Genomic DNA, 15,995 nt, shown 5'->3' with positions numbered 1-15,995 from the left:
CATTTTCATCACCCAAGATAACGACAGGGAAGTCCTAAGGTCATAGTCATAGAGCCCTAATAAATAGCACTGCTGTCACCATAAGAGTCCCCAGTCACCCCCTCACCTCTTCCACCACGTGAGAACACATGAAAAGGAGCCTTCAATGGACCAGTCCCTCTACCTGGACATCAGATCTGCTGGTGATTTGATCTTGAACCTCACAGCCTCTTCACGGATCTTGATTTCTCACAGAAATCAATTTGGGTTTTTTTTGGTTTTGTTTTGGTGCTGGGGATGGTAAATATCTCCCCAGGTTATGGCATTTTGTTATAGCAGGACAGATGAACTGAGACAAGTATGTTTTAAAACTTGTTAAATATCATCATAAAATTAAATGTCAGTTGCTTTCAAGAATTTAAAGAAACATTTAAATGATTTCAATTAAAATGTCTTTAGAATGCAGCCACCTGGCCAGGGCCTGGAGGTCCACTGTCAGGATGCCTACAGGTCTGGTTGCATGTAGCTGCCTCCATCTTGGGACACCAGCCATGGCCTGGGGGTCCAAGGCCACGGTGCCTGCAGGTTTGCCACTGCTGCCAACTCGGGGCTCAGCTGCCTCTGTCTGGGGACACTGGCCAGGATCTGGAGGTCCAGTGTTGGGATGCCTGTGGGTTTGGCTGCACCTGGGTCTTTCTGCAGGGTGTGCTACTGGCTGCCATCCTGCTGCTTTCTCACATGTGCTTCTTTCTGTGAGTACATCCCTGGTGGCCTCTCTGATTGCAAGTTGGATCATCATTGAAATCTTGGGACAGCAGTGTAACAGAGACTGGGGAATCCAAAGCCCATATACCTCATATTGTGGCTGGGTCTGCATGGGCCAGTCAGGGTCTGGCAATCCTGTGGAAAGCTGGAGACTGGGGGCATTTCACCCTGGAGGAGCACACATTGGAGAGGCTGAAGACAGCCAGGTTCTCCCCAGCTCAGATAATCCTTGAGTGTGTAGAGACAGACTGGGCTGGCTACAACAGGTCGAAAGTTTGGAAGAAGGTACAAGCTCATCCAACCAGCCAGTCCAGCACCCACTGGACTGGCCTTGTCATCTAACTCCAGACAACCCCACCTATCCGCAGAGAAGGGAAGCTGTGAAACTTTTGAAAGCCAACAGAAACAATTGTTCAATTTTCCATCAAGATATTTTCCCCCTCTCTCTCACATTTTGAAACCAAGAAATATTTATGTATCAGTTTATTGAGGACTGGGATGTTTGAATAGTATATTACAATTTTGTTTTGTATTCTTATATTGTTACCTTTTTTTTTTTACTTTGTATATATTTTCCCTCACGCTTATCTATTTCCCTGAATTATTTCTCTTTTCTCCTGGCCAGGGCCAACCTCTATTGATTCCTCCTTCACTCCTACTATAATTTTTTACTTCTACCTTCTCTCCTCCTCCCTCATAAGCATCACATCCTACACCACATATGTTCTCTCTTTGTACACCATTTGAAATTGGAAAGCCTTTCAGCAGACTTACTGTTTATGTTGTAGACAATAATTGAACACATTGTGTCTGTTTATTATGAGCAAAACTATAGACGTCTTTACAGGAGCTAGTTGGATTAAGGCTATATAGGTTTGCATTGGGTGCTGTTAATATTGCTCTCCCCTTAAAGGTGAGGTTCTAGAAACCTTCAGGGACACTATTAAGTCCACAGGGTAGAAACTGTACTGCCTCAGATCCATACCTCTAGATGGGAAGACACACAAACAACATGAAAAAACAAGAGAACAAAGCACCCCAAACAAATCTAGATGCTCCAACAATAGAATCTATTGACAACACAGTAGAAGAAATGTGAGAGAAGGAGCACAGAATTTACATAGTTAAACTGATCCCTGAAGTAAAGGACAATGTAAGGAGTGAAATCAGAGGTAAACTTCAGGAGGTAAAAGAGATAGAGATTCCTAAAAGAAATCAAGCAGAAATACACAAAATGAAGGAATCAATAAATCAAATTAAAAATTCAATGGAAAGTATCACCCACAGACTAGACCACTTTGAAGACAGAATCTCAGGCAATGAAGATAAAATATATGATCTTGAAAATAAAGTTGACCATGCAGAGAAAATTGTAAGAAATCATAAACAGAACTTCCAAAACTTATGGGATAACATGAAAAGACCAAATTTAAGATTTATTGGGCTAGATGAAGGTGCAGAGATACAAATCAAAAGAAATGCACAATATTTTCAATGACATAATATCAGAAATTTTCCCAAACCTAAAGAATGAAATGAAAATTCAAATACAAGAGTCTTAGTCTTACAGGACCCCAAATGTACAAAATTACAGCAGACGCACACTAAGATATATTCTAATGAAAATAACTATCATACAGAAAAAGGATAGAAATGTAAAGGCTGAGAGAGAAAAAAAATCAAATTACATACAGGGGAAACCTATTCAGATCTCAGCTGATTTCTCAACCCAGACCCTCAAAGTTAGGAGGTCCCAGAACAATATATATCAAGTTCTGAAAGAAAATGGATGCAAACCAAGAATTTTATATCCAGCAAAATTAAGCTTCAGATTTGAAGATGAAATAAAAACCTTCCACGATAAATAAAAGTTAAAAGCATTCATAACTAGAAAGCCTGCACTACAGAACATTCTCAACAAAATATTCCATGAGGATGAAATGGGGGAAAAGAGTGAAAAACAGCAAAGAGAGGAACTACGCTAAAGGAATATTCAATCAAAGGAGAAACTAAGTCAAATTTAAAAAACAGAAATAAACGAAAGTGATTGGGAATACAAATCATTTCTCAATAATAACCTTAAATGTTAATGGCCCAGACTCATCAATCAAAAGACATAGACTGGCAGATTGGATTAAAAAACAAGACCCAACAACATGCTTTCTCCAAGAGATTCACCTATAGGCAAAGACGCCCACAGACTGGAGGTGAAAGGATGGGAAAAACACATCACTCATATGGATCACGTAAACAAGCAGGGGTTTCCACCCTCATATCAGATAAAGTAGACTTCAAGCCAAAGTTAATCATAAGAGACAAAGAAGGACATTTCATACTGCTTAAAGGAATTATATGTCAGCAAGACATAACAATCGTTAAGTATTTATACCCCAAACAATGAAGCATCTATCTACGTCAAACAAACCCTTCTCAATCGAATAGACCCTAACACAATAATACTGGTTGACTTTAACACACCTATCTATCCAGTAGTAAGATCTTCCAAACAAAAACTAAACAAAGAAACTATAGAACTAAATAATATAATCAATAATTTAGACTTACCAGACATATATAGAATATTTAATCCATCAACAAGTGAATACACTTTCTTCTCAGCAGCACATGTATCCTTCTCTAAAATAGGCCATATCTTATGCCACAAAGAAAATCTTAGCAAATACAAAAAAAATAGAGATAATACCCTGTATTCTATCAGATCAAATGGAATGAAATTAGAAATCATTGATAAAATAAAAAATAGAAGCTACTTTAACACCTGAAGACTAAATAATATGCTATTGAGTGACAAATGGATAGTAGAAGAAATCAGGGATGAAATTTAAAAATACTTAGAGGTAAATGAGAACACCAATATAGCATATCAAAATCTCAGGGACATTATGAAGGCAGTGCTAAGAGGAAAGTTCATTGCATTGAGTTCACTGATTGAAAGAACAGCAAGCCAATGAATGACCTAACATTACTTCTCAAAGCTCTAGAAAAAAAGAGGAACAAATCAACACTGAAAGCAGTAGAAGACAGGAAATAATTAAATCAGAAATGAAATCAATGAAACTGAAACAAAAGAAACAATTTAAAAAATTGACAGTGCTCACTTTGGCAGCACATATACTAAAATTGGAACAATACAGAGAAGCTCAGCATGGCCCCTGCACAAAGATGACACACAAATTTGTGAAGCGTTCCATATTTTTACATGTCAGCATGGCCTATGAATGTTCCATGTGTGCTAAATGTGTCCATGACAGGATCAAGTGTGCTTTCCTTATTGAGGAACAGAAAATCATTGTGAAAGTGTTGAAGGCACAAGCACAGAGTCAGAAAGCTAAGTTTAAAAAATGAAGCTCCTTTGAGTAATAAAAACTCAAAAAAAATGACAAAACAAACAGTTGGTTCTCTGAAAAATTAAAATTGATAAACTCTTAGCCATAGTAATGATGAAAAGGAGAGAGAAAATTTAAATTAATAAAATTTGTGATGAAATCTGAAATATCTCGACAGACACTACTGAATAAGAAGACAATTAGAAACTATTTTGAAAATTTATACTCCAATAAAATAGAAATTCTCAAAGATATCAACAAATTTCTAGAGATATATGATCTACCCAAACTGAATCAGGAGGACATACACAATTCAAACAGGTCAATCTCAAGCAATGAAATAGAAGACTCCTTCAAAAGCCTACCAATCCAGAAAAGCCCAGGACCAGATGGATTCTCAGCCAAATATTACAAGACCTTCAATGACAACACCAAAATTCTTCAAATTATCCCATGAAATAGGAAAGGAGGGAACCCTTCCAAACTCATTCTATGAGACTATTATCACCCTGACACCAAAACCAGAAAGAAAAATTCAGACCAATATCCCTGATGAACATAGTTGCAAAAAAATTTCAATAAAATTCTGGCAAATCACATACAAAAATATATTTAAAAGAGAGTATACCACGATCAAATGGGATTGACTCCCAAGGATTCAAGGTTGGTTCAACACATGGAAATCAATAAACATAATTCATCACATCAATAGACTTAAAGACAAGAATCATATGATTATCTCAATAGATGCAGAAAAAGCATTTGACAAAAATACAGCCTTCCTTCATGTTCCAAAACACTAGAAAAACTAGGGACAGTAAGAATATACGTTAATGCTGTAAAAGCTATATATACTAAACCTAAGGCCAACATCAGTCTAAATAGAAAACTTGAAAGCATTCTCTCTAAAAACTGGAACAAGGTAAGGATGCCCTCTTTCACCACTTCTATTCAACATAATTGAATCTCTAGCCAGTGCAATTAGACACAAGAAAGAAATTAAAGAGATACAAATAGAAAAGAAAGAATTCAAACTATCATTATTTGCCAATGACGTAATGTTATATTTAGAAGATACAAAAAATTCCACCAAAAATCTTCTAAAACTAATAAATGAATTCAGCAAAGTAGCAGAATATAAAATCAACACCCATAAATCAAACACATTCTTATACATCAATGATGAATCCCCTGAAAGAGAAATTAGAAAAACTACCCCATTCACAATAACCTCAAAAAAAAAAAAAAAGTTCTTGGGAATCAATCTAACAAAAGAAGTGAAAGATCTCTACAATGAAAACTACAAAACACTAAAGAAAGAAACTGAAGAAGATCTTAAAAGATGGAAAGATCTCCTATGCTCCTGGATAGGCAGAACTAATATTGTCAGAATGGTTATACTGCCAAAAGCGTTATATAGATTTAATGCAATTCCTATTAAAATACCAATGACATTCTTCACAGAACTAGAAAAAGCAATCATGAAATTCATTTGGAAAAATAAGAAATTCAGAATAGCCAAAGCAATCCTTAGCAAGAATAGAGAAGCAGGAGGCATCACAATAACAGACCTTAAAGTATACTACAGAGCCATGGTAACAAAAACAGCATAGTATTGGCACCAAAACAGACACATAGATCAATGGTACAGAATAAAAGACACAGAGTCAAACCCATATAAATATGGTTATCTCATACCAGACAATGATGCCAAAAATATTCACCGGAGAAAAGACAGCCTACTCAACAAATGGTGCTGGGAAAACTGGAAATCTACATGTAACAAAATGGAATTAGACCCCTATCTCTCACCCTGCATAAAACTCAACTCAAAGTGGATCAAAGATATAGGCACCAGACCAGAAACCCTCTACCTCTACCTCTAGAAGAAAAAGTAGGCCCATGTTGGCTTAGGATCTGACTTCCTCAACAAGACTCCTAAAACACAAGAAGTAAAATCAAGAATCAATAAATGCAATGGATTCAAACTAAAAAGCTTCTTCCTGGCAAAGGAAGCAATCAATAATTGGAAGAGAGAGCCTACAGAATGGGTGAAAATCTTTATCACATGTAACTCAGATAGAGCATTAATATCCAAGATATATAAAGAACTCAAACACTTAACACCAAAAAAATAAAGAACCCAATCAATAAATGAGCTAAGGAACTGAACAGACACTTCACTGAAGAAATATAATCAATCAACAAACATATGAAAAAATGTTCAACATCTCTAGCAATTAGAGAAATGCAAATTAAAACTACTCTAGGATTTCATCTCACTCCAGTCAGAATGGCAGTTATCAAGAATACAAGCAACAAGCCAGCCTGGTGCCATATGCCTGTAATCCCAGTGACTGAGGCAGGAGGATCACAAGTTCAAAGCCAGTCTCAGCAATGGCGAGGCACTAAGCAACTCAGTGAGACCCTGTCTCTAAATAAAATACAAAATAGGGCTGGGGATGTGGCTCAGTGATCGAGTGCTCCTGAGTTCAGTCCCCAGTACCCAAAAAGAAAAAGAAAAAAAAAAAAAAGAATACAAGCAACAATAAATTGTTAGCGAGGATATGGGGGGGGGGGAAGATAGCCTATTCAACAAATGGTATAGTCATACATTGTTGATGGGACTACAAATTGGTACAACCATTATGGAAAGCAGTGTGGAGATTCTTCAGAAAACTTAAAATGGAACCATAATTTGACCCAGCTAACCCACTCCTTGGTTTATACCCAAAGGACTTAAAATCAGCAGGCTCTTAAATTAGCCACATCAATGTTTATAGCAGCTAAACTCACAATAGCTAACTATGGAATCAGCCTGGGTGCCCTTCAACAGATGAATGTATGAAGAAAATGTTTTACTCAGCCTTAAAGAAGAATGAAATTATGTCATTTGCCGCTAAATGGATGGAGCTGGAGAATATCACGCTAAGCAAAATAAGCCAATCCCCCCAGAAAAACAAAGGCTGAATGTTTTCTCTGATATGTGGATGCTAATTCACAATAAGGAAAGAGGGGCTAGGGAAGAATAAAGGCACTTTGAACTAGGTAGAGGGAGTGAAGGGAGGAGAGGAGGAAGGTGAGTAGGAAAGAAAGTAGAATGAATCAGACATCAATACCTTATGTGCATATATGACTACACGATTGGTGTGATTCTACATCATATGCAACCAGAAGAACGAGAATATATATACTCCATTTCTGTATGATGTTTCAAAATGCATTCTACTGCTATGTATAACTAATTAGAACAAATAAGAAAATTAAAATAAGTAGTCTTTAAAATACTAAAAAAAAAAAAAATGATAGTTACAGATAACATACCTTTCCTGATTTGTTGGGGGATTTTTTGTTTGTTTGTTTTTAGCTTGTTTTTTGTTATCTAGATTTTTTTTAAAAAAAAATATTGTGGAAAAGCTAGCCATGGTTTAGTGCATGTCATTACAAAATCTTCTTAGTGTCATATTAATGGCTACATGACATGAATGTACCCCTGGATCCCCTATGATCTGTGGCCCCCTATATAGCTAAATGATACCCAACCAAAGCCTGGACATTTAAGTCATCTCCAACTCTTGTTGTGCTAATCACAAATAGTGTTTGAAACTTTATCTTTGGGGGATACTCATCAATATTTCCTTAAGATACAGTCTTAGAAATCAAATTACTGTGTCAAAAAGTTTGCATTGCTCATGTTTTTGAACAATCTTGACATGCCACCTCCAAGGCCATCGCACCATAGAAAGTCCCCAGCAATGGGGAGATGTACACCTCCCTCCAATGTTTCTCTCCTCCCCCACTCTCTCCCACACTCACATCCTGACACACCAAGTGTGACACTCCTTGTGGAAATGAGTGTGGAGGACCCAGAGTCCAGCGTCCTTTTTCACACTCCCTGTACACGCTTACCTTAGTCCCAAGTCTAAGATAAGATCTAGGATCTCAAGTGGATGCCCTTCGACTAGGCTTGGGGAGCAGGTGCATGAGCAAGAATTAGCAAGGAGGAACCCACCAAGGGGCAAAGAAAGAGTGGGGGACACACAAACAGGGTATTCAGGTGAAAGAGAGCCTTAGAGACAAAAAGAATTAAAAGGCACCCTAGTCGATGACATAGCTGATGGAACTGAGGTCCTACTGAAGCCAACTGAGCCATTTGAGGGGGTGGAAATGTCAAGGCCTCACAAAAACCCAGGGCAGAACAGAGCGAAGGCATCAGGTGAGATGGAAAAGGAAACAGTTACTTGAGGCCTTGGGCACTTTGCTGCTGCCTGTGATTAATGCCAGCAAAGCACCAGGAGCCAGAGTCATTATGGGGACAAGAAAGCAGCAAGGGAGGACAGCTCTGTATGCATAGACAGTGAGCTAGTGGCCAGCAGAGAGCCTGCCAGTGAGGACAGTTCCCAGAATAAGAGGGGCCATGCTCCTGGCTACTGATTCATCTCCTCCTTCCCAGGAGGAGGACCCCACATTCCACCACTCTAGCCAGCCTCTTGTACCCCTCCTTTCACCCCAGGTCCAATCTTCAGTGAGAGATGGATAATGCAGCAGGTGACTGGGTTTCTGTGGTCCTGTGGCCCAAGAAAGACCTTACAGATTCAAATCTCATGCCCGTTTCTAGTTAAGTAGCCCTCTTGCCCTGCCATCCCTAGGCCCTGTGACCTCTGGTTACAAAAATTGACAGATTCACGAGGGAATGTGGGGCTCCCTTAGTATTTCCAAGCTCTTAGGAAAATGGCAGACCTCCATCCAATATTACTGAAATAGATTTGTCGGTCTATCCACCCACCTCACCCACTTACATACCTGGGCCTATCCTGAGGAATGAAGAGTGGAAATTAGAGATCAATTTTAGGTCAATTCATCCATAAATAAGGAACTGAGCCAATACTCATCCAAAACTGCAGCTATGAAAAGAAGACTAGACGTGAATCCTGTTTGTCAAGAGAAAGAAGCTGGTAGCACCATGACAAGAAATGTCATGCATAGGATCAGGCGATGGGATTGCAGGGGACTTGTGGAAGGAAGAATACTGAACTAGAAAGAGGCCTGGGCAGAGGCCGAGCAGAGGTAGACCAGAAACCAAGCAGCCCCCGAGATGGCTCAGCCTAGTGGCTTTGCTGTGAAGTTCATCTGCTCTTAACTTTTTATTCCTCTTTGCATTCCCTGAATCCCTTCAAATAAAACCTTATTTTTGTGTGAGTCTCTGTTACCTTGCTACCATTTTCCTGCCTAAAATAATCTTTCCCAGGCCCAGAGACTACAGCAAACCTGAGCTGGAAAATCAGATAAGTAGGAGCAGGACTTCCTTTCAGCTCTGTCAAATACAGCAAATGCAACCAGAGGCCACCGCTAAGAGGCCCGGTGTGGAGAGCAGGAGCCACAGACTGTGTGGGCCTGCTAAGAAAAGAGCTAACCCAGGGCTCAGCTCAGAGCTCTGTCTACTGAACCACAAGGGCACAGTGGGACTGGAGGGCTCTTATGCACGGCTTTCAGATAAGGTTCAGGCCCAGCACTGTGGCTACCCAAAAGCTTTTTAAAAAACAAAACCAAAAAACTTCCTTTTCAAGTCCGTGACTGGGTTTCTGATAGATAAGGCTACCAGATAGGACCATCCACCATTGCTAAAGTGTAGCTGGGTGAGTTTTCATTCTAAATTCAAAAGATTTTTCTATTAAGTAGATTATTCAAACTGCTCCAATCATGCTGCTTCATGTTGCCTGTTCAGTAGATCACCCAGGTCCCTCCAAGCCACCAATATATCCTCTTGGGTTTCCTTGAAGTTTTCACATAGCTCCCACTGAATCTCCACCCCATGGCAATCTGACTCCACCAACTCTTTCCTGACCTCCCTCTGGATCCCACACTGGGCTCCACATCTTGATTAGGTTTCCTGTCTTCATCCTGAAGCCCAGGCCCAGCCAGCAGGGGTGATCTTCACCTCTTTCTGTGTGCCCAGGGCTGCTCACTGCTTGACACCCTCCTCACCTAACTGCACTTACAGCTCTGGCAGTGACTTGGTCACCACCACCCTCAGACCCAGAAGCATCCAGAAGATGAGACTAAATGAGACTCCCAGGTCCTCTTTAACTCCCTCCTACCTCCAGTGAGCGTTTCTCCTTCAGGCGCCCAGAGTGTGAGACACTGCACACAAACCCAGAGCCAGGAGTTATTACAGAGCACATCAAGAATCAAAAAACTTGCCCGGTGCAGTGAAATAATCCATTCCTGCTTGTAAGCCTAGCAGCTCAGGAAGCTGAAGCAGGAGGATTGCAAGTTCAAAGCCTGCCTCAGCAATTTAGCACGACCCTAGCAACTCAGCAAGAACTTGTCTCTAGATAAAATATATAAAAGGGCTAGGAATGTAGCTCAGTGGCTAAGTACCCCTGGGTTCAAACTCTGGTACCAAAAGAAAAAGAAGGAGTATGGGACCAAAGAAGATCCATAAACTGGGCCAAGAACTTACACCCTGAGAACTTCATGGTCCCAGCCCTTAGAGCTGGACTAGCTAACAGGCTCAGTTTTGAGTCAGAGAGTAGTTCAGAATGTCACAGGATTGAGTCACTGGCCCAAGTCTCTGGCTTCAATGAGCAATTGCCACCAGGCACACAGGGGCCTTAGGGTAAAGGATAACCCTGTTAACCCGGGATCCATTATCCCACATTATTTGGGACATGAGCAATTGTTCTAATTGTGTTTCAATATGGAAGTAAATTAGCTAAGAGCTTTTATAGATCCTTGTAAAACATTCCAGGACCTGGGTCATGACAAATTTGCTGAGCACTACAGTCAAATCAAAAACACCCAAAATACACAAGAACTTCTGCTAAAATCAGGAGACTTCCCAGTTTATATTCACCCTCATTTCTCCTCCCAGGGCTCATGTTCCTTCTTGAAGGTTCATCTGTGGGGCCCAGGGGCAACATTACAAGGCTCTTATCTTAGAACAAGTGTTAACTATGTTTTCCCTTAAGTCGTTTAATTTTTATTTGTTTTAGAAATTAGTGTGTGCCAGGCACTTTTTTTTTAATTATTTACTTATTCCTTACCCGATCCTATTAACAAAGAGTGTTTTCTCCATTTCAGACAAATCCAAGGTGACAAAAGCTTGCAGAAGTAACCCAGGTACAAAGTTGGTGAGTCACTGAACCAGAACTGTTCACACAACCTGGCTCCCAGAGCGTGAGGATGGCCTTAGGCCTGAGCCTAAGCAACTCCATTTTATAAACTCCAGTTTGAAACCTGCAGTCTCACCAGACACGCCTAAGGAAGCCCTATAGTGTAGCCCTCAGAAACCAACAAATCACTTCTGCTCACCCTGATAAACTGAGTAAAGTCTCTGGCAGGCTGTGCTCGCCCGATAAGAGAGAAAGACAGAAAGATCAGGGTGGGGACCACCAGACCAGAAGTTTTAACCCCAAGGTAAATGATGTCACTGAGAGACCAGGTGGCAGCTAATAAAGATTGAATGGGGGGTCAAAAGCCCCAAAATTTGGTATAAATAATGGAGCAAATGAACAGACATTCAGCCAGCTGACACTGATGCCCTCACGTTGAGAGCCCAATGAGGACCCGGACTGACATCCCAACACTTTTCATCGTTTGCTGATCCTCTACATTTTCCTCACACTCTCAAACTCTACAGCCACATCTTAACCCTGATGAGAGCCGCAACTTCTCCCTACGACCCTCTTCTCAACCAGCTGTCAACTCCACCGGAGGAGAAGCCTGCTTTGGTTCCTGACCTTATCACTTCGGTCTGCATCTGCTGGACTTAAAGCCTAAAGCTTGAGACTTTTGATCTGACAACTTGAATTTAGCATGCAGAGGGAATGTCTGTCATGAACCTGTCGTGACTAAGTGTGTTTGCAGTGCTTAGAATTAACCTAGAATTATTTGCTGTGAATTAATCTAGAATTGTTTGCTATGAATTGATTATGTCCGTTGCAGTTTTCTTGATTAAGAACCTAGAGAGTGAAATTGTATGGAGTGATTTAAGTGAATAAAGCATTTACAAAGGCAGAAGCGTGTGGACATTCTTTGTTTCTCCCCCTCAACTGCGTAAGTCACACCTTTTGCCCATGGCAGCACAGAGGCCTCTGTGCCCTCCAGTGTTAGGATAAAGCCAGGTCAGGAGATCTCAGTCAAGAGCTGAAATTAAACTTGAGTTGAATACAGGATACGGGAATGGTTTCTGATACAATGAGGAATGGGGTATGAATTTATTTTCAGGGAACTTGGAAAGGGAAGCTCGTCTGACAATGCCATATGTAAAATATCCAAAAGAGAATGACCCTGCCACTTATTTGACTGCTTTGTTAATGTCTTCTGTACAGCACCTGCTTGATTGTGGTTATGCCCATTTTAGGTCCAATCTGGATACATGTGAACCACTGAGCTCCTCTAAATGAGAGCCACACACATCCATGTTTGTTAAAACCTGGGGGGCTGCCAGGCTTAAAGGCAGAAACAGCAGACCCTGCCCCCAGGACCTCCATGTCCTTGATTTCTAGTGCAAAAACTCAACAATTTCAACTCTTTTATCTACTTCTAGAGCTAGCTCCATATAAACAAACAGCATATTCATATGGCTTTTTTTCCATGTTAGATATTATTAATTGGCTTCCTATTCCACCATCCCAGACACTCTTTCTTTCCATTTTCTCCCAATTCAGTTTTACCATTTTTTTATTTAGCCAACACCAGAACTTTATTATCAGGATCAGCTAAATTGCTATTCACAGCTGAGCCTCACGGGGTATTACGATAATTCCTTTCATGTGCATTCCTTTGTGGTCATTTCTAGGATCCATTCTTGCTTCTTGTTTGTGTGCTTAATTTTCTATGTACCTATCACTAATTCAGCCCTCAATTTTCTAACAAAAAAACTATAAAACTCATCACAAAACAGTCTCATACCATTATTTTGTTATTTGTTTTTAATTTCTTAAAAACTTTCCTATCTGGATAAACTTCTGTCCTCTTATCCAACTCAAACTGGCTGCTTTCTGGATTTGAGATCCCATTTATTCTATCTTGTTTACTCCTTAGTTTTGGAGGAATACATGCATAGTAGCTTCCTCAGAAAGGCTGTAATAGGAGGTAAAATAATTGAAATTTTTCATATTTAAGAATGCCAGTATTCACCCACACACTTGGCTAATAATTTGTATAAAATTTCTCAGTGTAAAATAATATCCTCTCACAATTTTAAAGGTATATCTTCATTGTCTTCCAGTACTCATGTTGCTGTAGAGATAGCTCATGTCAATCAGACTTCTATTTTTACCCTACGCTCCCTTTGGAGGTTTTGTTTTAATTTATTTATTTTTCTGTCTAGAACTTTTGCATCTGATGTGTCCTTTTTTTCATTTATAGCCCTAGGTACCCACTGAGCTTTTCAATCTATAAGGATAAGTCCTTCAGGTCTCAAATGTTTTTTGGGTTTTTTTTTTTTTTTTGTATTATTTTTATGAAATTTTCCCCTTCATTGTCTGTATTCTCTTTTTCTAGCTAGAAGTCTTATTATTCTGATGTTGGATTTCTTACAATAATCTTTTCTTGTTTTTTATTTCATTGCTTTTATTTGTTTGTTTGTTTGTTTGACTTGCTGCATGATTTCTTCAACTTTGCTCCAACACTGTACTGGTTTATTTGCTTCTGCTCTCGTACTTTAATTTGCAAGAGTTCATTCATACTCTCTGAGTGCTCCTTTTTGTCCCTCACTTCTCTATTGATGCAATACTCTCTTGTTTCTCTGGGATTAATAATCAGAGTTTGTGTGAAGTTTTCTTCTAGTCCCTATATTACCTCTATTTCTTGTGCATTTCTTTTTATATTGTTGTTGTCTGTCCCTTTGGGTTTCTGTCTTTTGTTTTACACCTATCTCTCAAACATCTGGTGCTTCTTAGCTATCTTTTTCAATTTAAAGGTGAAACACTGATAAGTTGACAGGATGCTCTCTGTGGTTGACTAATCTGTACCTTTATTTAGAGAACTCTAAACATCAGTATCTATAGGCTTTTTCTCTTGGGCTTGTAAGTTTATGCAGAGATGCCTCTAATCCTGTGCCTAGAGGAAATGGGCACAATCCTAGCTTGCCAATATTGTGTGAACAAAGCAGAGAAGAGGGTTTGGGGTGGAGGGAGGTCTTGCTTCCCCTAGTGTAAGATCATACATCACACACCCTCTTCTTGGCTTCTGCTGTGCCTGATCTGAGCTCTTAAATTTTTAGTGTTTGTGGAAAAACCTTTAAAATAAGTACTATTTACCAAGACAAAGGAAAACATTTTACAGGCATCAGTCTAAATCAGGTTTCACCACCAAATGGGTTAAGAATAAAATTAGATATTCACAGGTTTTTGAACTTGGAAATTGCTGATAGGCACTCCGTAGGCATTTCTTACACCTTCAGTCACATTGGGGACATTTTCACAGGGATTTTATCACTCTTTGGGGCTGCTTTTTTGAAACTAGATGTGGGGGTGGGGGGAGGCAGCTTGAAATGTGGGTGCTTGGGGAAACCAGACTGAACAGGGAGATGGTATATGGACACCTGGAAGGTTTGCGTTCCAGCTCTATGCTAGCAAGCTGTGTTACTCTGAGAAAGTTACTTAACTTCTTTGAGCCTCGGTTTCCTCATCTATAAACTGTGACATGTCAGTTAATTCTGAAATGTCGAAAAGATGTAGATAAATCCAATCAACAGATGTACTGTGCCTGAGTCATGCTGCTCTGGGTCCTAAAGAAATAGCTGCGAACAAAAGAGGTAAAGTCCCTGCCCTCTTGGAAATGACTCCCTAATGAAAACAGACACAGAGTAAATAAGTTATATGTCTTTCTAACCTCCTGAAGAACAACAAGACAGATAAAACAGAAAGATGGAGCGAGGTTTGACAGTGGAAGGAGACAGGTACAAGATCATTGTCTTATTTAAGGTGGTCACATGACCTCTCTGTTAAGGTGACATTTAAACCAGAAGGAAGGGATGATGCAAACCATGGATGAAGGAAGGGTATTCCAAATAAAGGGAAAAGTGAGAGCAGAGACTCTGGAAGGGAAAAATGTTTTATGTTTGAGATGTAAGATCAGTCAGATAAGCAACATGAAGAGGCGGAAAGAGTTGGAGGTGAAGCTTGAGAAGGTCCAAAGCTCAGGTCATGCACAGCCTCACAGGTCCTTCTAAGAACTTTAGCTCTGAGTGAAACAGGTATCCTTTGTTGGCTTTTGAACAGAAAAATTACATGACATTGCATCTTTTTAAATGATCACCCTAGTTTCTGTTTTGAAAATAGACCATAGAAGCAAGAATATGAGCAGGAGGCCCAGAGAGAGAACAATCTTTCAAATTAAAAATAGAGATTGACCTGTCTCGGATCAGCATGAATTTGGTGAGTCAAATAAGCAGTCAGCTTCTTGATTTATTTTGAAAGCACAGCTGACAGGATCTGCTGACAGACTGAACACAGCACAGGAAAAGGGGAATTTTGAAGGATTCTATAGTTCTAAGTCCTAAAACTGGAAAAATGAAGTTGCCATCTACTGAAGGCGCAGGGCAGCTGTTTTGGTAAGAAAAGCAGCAGTTCAGTTTCAGTCTTGTCATATTTGAGATGTCTACTAGACATCTAAGGAAACATGCAGTAGATGGCTGAATATGTGAGTGCAGAGTACAGGGAAAAGATCTGGGGTGGAGATAAACTAAGGGCCTTCAGGTGGGAATGGACTGAGATCACTAGGGAGTGAGAAGATAAATAAGAGGTCAAGTCCAAGGGTCACTCTTTGGGGAACTCCAGAGTGAACAAGTAAAGATGAGCTAACAAAAGAGACTGAAAGGAAGGGGCAGTTACAGAAGAGAGATAAGGAGGACGATGATTCAGAAGCCAACAAAAGGCACCTTTTCAAGGGGGT

General features: G+C 39.9%; 1 protein-coding gene and 1 non-coding gene across 2 annotated transcripts in view; one reads left to right on the top strand and one right to left on the bottom strand.

The window, feature by feature from the left end:
- St6gal1 (ST6 beta-galactoside alpha-2,6-sialyltransferase 1) overlaps positions 1-15,995 on the bottom strand; it is a 137,922-nt gene that overhangs the window by 101,917 nt on the left and 20,010 nt on the right. The window lies entirely within an intron of this gene.
- Positions 3,856-3,962, top strand: LOC143409081 (U6 spliceosomal RNA). The gene has a single exon (XR_013092592.1). It is a non-coding gene; the product is annotated as a U6 spliceosomal RNA (small nuclear RNA).

The sequence above is a fragment of the Callospermophilus lateralis genome, chromosome 10 (assembly GCF_048772815.1).
Source record: "Callospermophilus lateralis isolate mCalLat2 chromosome 10, mCalLat2.hap1, whole genome shotgun sequence".
NCBI lineage: Eukaryota > Metazoa > Chordata > Mammalia > Rodentia > Sciuridae > Callospermophilus > Callospermophilus lateralis.
This window is presented reverse-complemented; position numbering and strand designations above follow the sequence as displayed.